We start from the raw sequence: 9,070 nt of genomic DNA on the forward strand, positions 1-9,070 counted from the left end.
ACAAGAGACGGGCTGAGCCAAGAAAACGCAAATTACGGGTTATTTTGTACATCTGGCCGCGGCTAGATATAGCTTGGCCGCGGCTAGATCCCAAAATAACAAAAATTTAGAGCTGCTCCAGTAGCCGCGGCGAGGCTCCATATGGCCGCGGCTAAAAGGTCCTTACAGAACGACCTATTTTTCTTACTCATCTGGCCGCGGCGAGAGTGTATATGGCCGCGGCTAAAAGGTGCTTACAGAAAGACCCCTTATTTGCAATTATCTCGCCGCGGCGAGAAGAAGCTTAGCCGCGGCGAGATCCCGTACGGACCAGGGGCATTTTTGTCCATCGAACCCTAAATTTCCATTATAAATAGAAAACTGCGATTGGAAGTCAGGGAGAGCGATTAGAAACCCTAAAATACAGCTGAGAGCGGCAGGAAGAGCACAGAGATTGAAGTGAAGATCCAGAATTCATCCACCAACAGTTCTTTTCTTTATTCCTCTTTAATTTATTTATGTTGAATATTGCTATGGGAATGGTTATGGATTTGTTTCTAAACTAAATTTCCCATTTAGGGAGGATGATGATTGTTGTTTAATGTTTTGCCTAGTTAATGTTTAATTACCATTCCTCAATTCTTGTGTGTGAAATTATCTTAGTTTGTTCTTAATTTCGTGTTTAAGATTGATCACCTTGTGCATGCTCTATGATCTCAATTCAAAATCTGAAAAGTGAGAATTGAGAATGCTAAAATTAAGATAATCAATGTTCTATGTGAAACGAAAGTATTTGCATGACTTATGTGACGAGTAGATTATTACTTAATGCTGATTTCATGTTAGTTTAATTAAGAAATTAATTAGATAACATGTGATTTAGAATCTAGAAGATCTGAAAGGAGCTAGGTTATTTCATAATCTGTCATTCACTCCAAGAATAGGATAGTAATTAAGCATTAACGACTTGGGTAAACAACAACAGGATTCTCCTCCCTATTGTCTCATCTTGCTCAACTTTAAATTGTGTTATTAAGTTTTCTGAATTTCTTTCATATTTTACTGTTTTTTTTTAAATAATAATTGCTTTTGATTTACCGAATAGAATCATAAGTATAATTTAGTGGTACTTAATCCAATTCCCTGTGGGATCGACCTCACCTGTGTGAGATTTACTACTTGATTGCGTATACTTGCGTAGTGTTTAAAATTATAATTTTTCGCAACATGGAACAACATTTAAAATGTCGATTGCCATCTGAATTGCATATCCCCAGAAGGACGTAGGTAGAGTTGAAAAACTAAGCATGGACCTAACCATTTCCAAAAGCGTGCGATTCCGTCTTTCTGCAACTCCATTTTGCTGTGGAGTGCTAGGGGCGGTTAATTGGGATTCAATTCCAAGTTCAATTAAATGATCTTTGAACTGCATATCCATATATTCTCCACCCCTATCAGTCACTACTAAAAAATTCACTATTCACGTCTGTTTTTAAGTGTCACTTAAAGAATTTACGTCGGTTTATAAAACTGAAGTATATACCGTAGTCGCAAATAGTTTTTATTAGCGTCATTTTCAAAACGACGCAAATTTTTTTCGACATTTATAAACCGACGCTAAATACTTACTTTTCTATTTTATTTTAAGCGTCGCTTAAAAAATGACGCTAAATGTTCATGGCATTTTAAAACTGTCACAAAAAACTTATTCCGTCGGTTTAAAAATGTCATATCAATTACGAAAATACTTTTTTTAACCTATTGTGTCAGTTATAAAATGAAGCGCAAATATAAGTAAGGGAAAATTGTAAATTTTTCATGCAATTTTCCCCACTTGCATTATCAAATTTTAGAATAACTCTATATAATAGTAAATACATAATACAAAAAAATTAAAATAATATTTTTAAAACTTATATAAAATTAGTAATCGATTCTATTAACTAATCACACAATACCAAAATTGTTAATAAAATCGATTCTAAAACTTAAATTCCATGTATATCGTAAACTAAATATAAACTAATAACATATGCAAAAGATAACAATAATCCTAAAACTTGTTACTCATGTATTATAACAAAAGTGTAGTAACTTTAAGTACTTAATCTATAATCAAAGGCTTCACAAATTCGGCCCACTCATCCCGTACAGCATTGATCTCCTCGTTACTATAGAGAGCGTCTAACGTCTAACTCGTTACTATATAGCAACCTCAATAAAGCCATTATACACCACCGACCTGTAAGAGCTTCACTAGAGTGGACCTAGCTTGACTAATCCGTACACTTTGTCGACATAGTGAAGCAAACTTAAGCCAGTTATTCGTATCTTCAGTAGGTGGAAGCACAAGTGCTCTAACAGCTAAAAGTACTTGCCAAACCTGAAGTAAATAATGAGAAAGAATAAGTACTAGAAAGAGGAGATCAAGAATTTAATGCATAAAAGAGATTTCAGATCAAATTCACTAAGCCCACCATGAAAATACAAATTTGAATAAATATATTCTTGTATCAGTTTAACAAAAAGAAGCCACCTACTAAACAATGAAACAAAGAACTCTCCAATCACTTAATAGCTACTGCTAACAAGAAGAAAATTGCCAAGAATAAAGGGCTGCTTACATACCCAATTTCAGGTCTAGCTACATATATTATCTGTAGTACTCTTGACTTATTTGTTTATTTGTGGGGAGTGGAATATAATAAAGATAGCTGAATTTACCTCAACATTGTGTTTTGCTCCTTGTATTCGCTCAGTCCACATGTTGCGAATAAGGGCTCGACGACCTTCAGCACCAGAATTTCCCAAAGGATGCGTGCAGTATTCAATGACCTATAACTTTATATGTTATACTTACAATAAATAAAACTGAAAAAGAATGAAAACATAAATATATTTAGCATTTAAAGAAGAACACATATATGGCAGTGTTCATTTTTCCCTAAGCTGGGTATGGGTTCACATATTTTAAAAAAATTGTGAAATTGGAACATCCATGAAATAAACAAATCATTACATAATATAACCAAACAAAATAAAATAAACACACTTGAATTGGAAACTGTTTCATACCTCAAATTGAAATTGCAAACTGTAATGAATAAACCATAGAAAAAGAGATTCTTGTGCTAAGGCCTATCAAAACATATATGACCAATGAATTATTAACACTTGTTCATATATATATATATATGTGTGCATTTTATTAAAATCAGAAATTTATTAAAAAGAAATAAGGCAGAGTCTGAAGACAAACAACAAAAACATCTCTACATGATTAGGATTAGGAGCAGAGCAAGTCCTATAGTATTACACATACATAAATAAATTAAAAATGACTATGACAATGAATCACAAAATCACAAAATCACCAGAACTAGATTAAGCTATCATAAGAAAATTTTAAAATCAATCAGCCTTTTAAAATCACAAGGTAATTCTAATTAAGATGTAGATAAGGAGGAACAGATGTAGAGAACTAGAAAATTAAGGACCCGATTTGTTGGTGAGGGAAAGCAAAAGAATTTCACCTTTTCCAGGACAGGGAGCTACCAAGCCACAATTCTCACAGATACTAAAGCACAAAAATAGACAATAAAATATTGATAGTAAATTGAAGACATAAATCATATAACAAGAACATGTAAGAGAATTTGGTGGTAGAGCTTATATCTTGGCAATTACTAAAACCGGAGATCTATTAAGTTACAAAGCAACATGATAATCATACAAGTCTAAGCCATAATATCAAGAGACAATACTTTACTTATAAGCTAGAAAGAGATTTAGATAAGTAAATTAGCTAAAAGATTTTACCATGTAAAAGCCCTTTTCGATCATGACAACATAACGTGAGAAGAAACACTTCAGATACTAAGTAGATATATATACACACACATATTCTATATGGTATACTAAGGAGTCTCGAGAGCAAGTTCTAACAGAAATAAAAATTTGTGTTTAAAGTTTCTTGTTTTTGCTTAATTATTTCTAGTAGTAATATTTTCAAACACCTTGAGTGCATTATATTTGAAATGAAAAACTAAGCAAAATGCAAATGCAAAAAGCCAACTAAAATGAATCTTCTTTCTCACAATCATTTTGACGAAAGACTTATTAATTGATGTTGATAGATATTTCAATTAGCTACATATGATTCTACTACAATGTATACTAAGGAGTCTCTGCTATAATGCATACAAACACTATTACAACGGAGATGAAGATAGATACCTCATAAATCTCAAGAGATTGTGAATCGCTAGAAGATGATGTTGATGACGATGAACATGTAGTACCAGTAATTGCTCTGGTGGTAGGCTTAGTGACTTATTAGATACAATTTTTTTCATTATTGCAAAACCTCACTGCAATCGGAGTGAATAAAGCTACGGTGATCTTCAAATTCATGCGACTCCTACAGAAAAGAACAGAAGAAGAACTCTGCTATAGTACCGATGATGGTTGTGAAGTGAGAAACACTAAATCAAGTCTCTCTTCTAATAAAATCAACAATTCAAACAAAAATTAGAGAGAGAGAGAGAGAGAGAGAGAGAGAGAGAGAGAACGCAAGAGAGAAAGAGAGGGAAAGAGAGAGACTTACGGAGGTGGGAGACCTACACCGGTTCGAAATCGCAGTTGGGAGACCTTCAGACCTTCAGAGAAAGAGAGGGAAAGAGAGGCGCTGTTCAAAAATGAAAATGAAAGAGAGGGAAAAGTTGGAGACCTGTTCGTCGATTTGGGGGTAAGTACTGAACAATGGAGGATTCGCGTCATTTTCTCACACTCGCAAAATCTTTATCGTCGATTTTAAAACGCCACACAAAGCATTCGTGAGGCTTTTAAAACGACACTAATAATGAACGAATTTTTTTAATTTTTTGACTTTTACCGTCGGTTGGGTAATTAGTGAGGGATATATAACCGACACAATTTATTTATTTTTTGTGACATTTTACAAATGACGAATATATTGAATATGGTACTATTCACGTCGGTCAATGCGATGAATAGTCGCGTTGACTGACGTGAATAGTGAATTTTGTAGTAGTGAGTTCGCAAGATCTTGAATGATTTACCTAATTGGTTTTGAGCCAATGCGTGAAATTCTTGAAACTTTGCAAATGTTTCAGATTTCTTATGCATAAGGTAAATACGTCCATATCTAGAGTAATCGTCAATGAAAGTGACAAAGTACTCATAACCACCTCGGGCTTTGACATTCAAAGGTCCGCAGACATCGGAATGTACTAACCCTAGGGGTTGTTTGGCACGCTCTCCCTTTGCAGAGAAAGAACGTTTAGTCATTTTTCCTTCTAGGCAGGACTCGCATATTGGCAGTTCACCTAGGACGACATTTTTCAATGGACCGTCTTTGGTTAGCCTATTGAGTCTATTAAAGCCTATATGACCTAAACGTAAATGCCATAGATATGTTTCATTATGATCAACAATCTTTTGCTTTTTGTGGTTTCTAGGTTTAGCTACCTTAAAAAGTTCGTTATGTAGGGCAAATGGTGTTTCTGGTCTAAGAACATAAAGCCCCTGTTCCATGGATGCAACACAAATCTGAATGTCATTTCGAGAAATGGTAGAACCAGAACTCGAAAAATCTAATTTGTATTGTTGCAATTGTAAGCATGAAACAGAAACCAAGTTTCTACTGAAATTTGGAATGTATAAGACATTGTCTAATTCCAAAATTCTGTTTTGAAACTTGAGTTTGGCTTTTCCTCTAGCTCTAACCGAAACCATTTCGCCATTACCAACTTTAAGTTTCAACTCTCCGGATTTCAAATAATTCCAATTCTCAAGCAATTTCAATGAACAACTTACATGGTTTGTAGACCCAGAATCAAGAATCCAAATGGATTTATCATTCTCTAACACACATAATTCGAAGACTAAAGCATTACTGCTTATTCGTTTGTTAATTGTTGTTCTTGCTGGTTTATTTTGTTGTGAAGTATAACTTGAGGAAGTGGAATCACTTTCTCTTATCTTCTCAACTAAGCTTGAAGTAGTAGGATTTATGGAGTTATGAACTATTTGCTCTTCAGAGTGAACAATTCCCAGCTTACCTGCTTTCTGGAATTTGAAGTCCATCATGAGCATATGTGAAGTATTACTCTCACAAGGAGTTTATAACTTCAAGTTCAATTGCTAAGATATTAACTAGGAGTGGAATGGGAAGAGGATTTTAGACACAACAACACATCAATAAAACAGAAGTAAGGTTTTGGTTCAAATTCATACACAAGTTCAGAAAATAACAAATAATCACATATGTTATAAAAATACTAAATCTAACATAGTTTATTTTCCAAGGTTTCCAACATAATGAAATACAGTGTCTCGGTAGGCGAGAGTCAAAGATAACATTAGTTTAATAGAGTTGTCAGCTCATATAAAATAAAACCATTTTAGCAACCTTTTATTCGATCAAAATGAGAATCCAACGTTGTCCCGGTAGGCGAGAGTCAAGGTTATTCTCATTTTATGAGCTTCCACCATTGTTTCATGTTTTATGAGTTTATCTCTAAGTAGTCACCGTAGGGGAGAGTCTTATAGAGACGAAAACTCACAAAACACTTATCAAATGAAATCTTACGGTGTTAAAAGTGTTCAACGAATAACCATCCATAGGGGGACGAAGTCTAGCGTCTCGAGGTTATATTGAAAAAATTTAACTATTGTAAGACCAACAATGGAGATCGAATATCTTTTGATTAAAAGCTCATTATTATAAATAAAATATATATGTATTTTGTATAATCATAATATTCGATATTATAATAATGAAAAATTACAAATTAAAGTTGGTTTAAATAAAAAATCAACTTTAATTAATTTTCAATTATTATTTAATTCAAAAAATAAAATTCGAATAAATATCGAACAAGTTCCATATTATAATAATGATAAATTACAAATCAAAGTTGGTTTAAATAAAAAAAATCAGCTTTAATTAATTTTCACTTATTAATTAAATTCGAAATATTAATTCGAATGATAAATGGAACAAATTTGAAAATATCTTGTTTAAGTTGTTTTAGAAGAATCTAAAAAATCAACTTAAATATCTTTCAAATCAGATTTAATTAAATTTAAAATTAAGTTGTAACTACTTAATTTGAAAATATTCCATTTTAAGTTAATATTCTTAAATATATTAACTTAAAAAATATCTGAAGAATCTTAATAGCCAATGCCTAAAATTCCTCAACTTAATTTTGAAATTTTAAATCCAAAAGATATTCATATTTAAGTTAGTTAGTTGTTAGATAACTAAATATCAACTTAAATAGGAATATTTAATGAAAAATTTAAATTAAGCTTCAGAAAGAATCTAGATGGTTATAATTCTATATTTAATTAAATACAAGAAAATACATATAGTTTAGCTTAGAATATAAAATTCTTTAAACTATGGTTTTCTTAAATTAATTTCAAAATAAATGAAATTAATTATGTTGCTAATCAATTTTATTAGGTTAAACTAGTGTAATTAACCTTGTACAGTTATTCAAATCAGGTAAATGGGCCTTCACAATTGGGGTGGTTCATGAGAGGGGGTGCTGGGTTCAGTATGTCGTACCCACTACTATGGCTCCCAACTCTCACACAAGGCCCAAAAGAGAGGAATTTAACCTTAAAATGAACAACTGTTATTAATTGAATAAGCCCAAAACTAAATGGGCCTAAATAAAATCTATCAAAAACTATGATATTTTATTTAGCAACATTAACCTATATGCATCTATAATGAAATTAAACACATAGGCTCACACAGACACACTTTGGATGGGTCCTATCATGTTGCTAGGTCATACACAGATGAAGGAAGATTGTAAATATACCTGTTACAAATTATTAACTTGACCAAGGGAGCCATGAGTTCAAATTAGATCATTTGATCTGTCAACAAGTTAACTATGGCTATTTGCAATCAAGCAATAATAGGTTTTGAAAACTTACACATAAGCTAAAATACATAACTCCTGCAACAAGGTTAGCTGGATAGTTGGATGTAGGATTTATTTAATTTTAAATTAAATAATTAATTTCGAAATAAATAATTAATAAAAAAAATATTTTCGAAAATTTAAATAAAATTTGAAAAAATTCGAAATTAAATTTAAAAATTTAAATTTAAAATTAAACCTACAATTTTGAAAAATTAGGTTTCAACCAACCTAAATATCATTTCAAAATTTGCTAACTACTTTTAAAATTTAAATGTCATTTTATAAATAAAAATTAAATAAAAAATTAAAAAAGATAAATGAATATCTTTTTCAGATTTTAAATGTTATTTAAATAAATAAAATAACAAAATTTAAAAGTTAGCAAAATATCTTACTTCATTTAAAAATTACATGATTATAGTTATCTTATTTTAAATTTAAATAAGGTCAAATTATTTTAAAAAAATTTAATTTAAAATATTTAAAATCTAACTTTAAATTTAAAATTAAGATAAGATATAATCAAATTTTAAAAATAAGATAGATTATTAAGCAAAAAAAGATAGATACTAACTATTTTTAAATTCAAATTACACTAATATCTTGAATTAAATTTAAATATATTCATTATGATAATTAGAATTGAATTAGGAATAGTAATAGTATAAATACAGAACTACACAAAAAATCGGAAGTTAATTCCATGAAAAAGCATGAAAAAACGAAGAAAAACGAAAAAGTCCGAGCGCAAAGGAAGGGGAGCATGGGCAAGAGAGCTCGGCACAGGAGGCTGCCAGCAGCCTCTCTGCGCGCGGAGCCCAGAAAATTCAGACAAAAAACTGTCTGCGCGCGTGCTGTCCGAGGGACAAGCCTCGTGCGCGCGCGTGTCCCTGTTGCTCAACCCCGATATTTTTCGAAACTTCAAAAAATCATAACCAATTCAAATTAAATCGAAATTGAGTTCTGAAAAAAGTAACTTGCTTAATTTTTTCCATACTATCCAATAAAAATAATTCCAGAAATAGATTTTTAATTATTTTTTACGAAAAATTCACAAACACCAATCAATCATCAAATAACACTCAATACAACATGATACCATCCAAAAAACATCAAACAAT

The 9,070-nt window shown here is 31.5% G+C and overlaps 1 long non-coding RNA gene across 1 annotated transcript; it reads right to left on the reverse strand.

Moving 5' to 3' along the window:
• Positions 1 to 1,848: 1,848 nt before the first annotated feature.
• Positions 1,849 to 4,758, reverse strand: LOC133038873 (uncharacterized). Its single transcript, XR_009688439.1, has 3 exons — positions 4,586 to 4,758; positions 2,704 to 4,399; positions 1,849 to 2,362 (listed from the first exon to the last, which is right to left on the reverse strand). It is a non-coding gene; the product is annotated as an uncharacterized LOC133038873 (long non-coding RNA).
• Positions 4,759 to 9,070: the final 4,312 nt, after the last annotated feature.

Source organism: Cannabis sativa, chromosome 6 (genome assembly GCF_029168945.1).
Source record: "Cannabis sativa cultivar Pink pepper isolate KNU-18-1 chromosome 6, ASM2916894v1, whole genome shotgun sequence".
NCBI lineage: Eukaryota > Viridiplantae > Streptophyta > Magnoliopsida > Rosales > Cannabaceae > Cannabis > Cannabis sativa.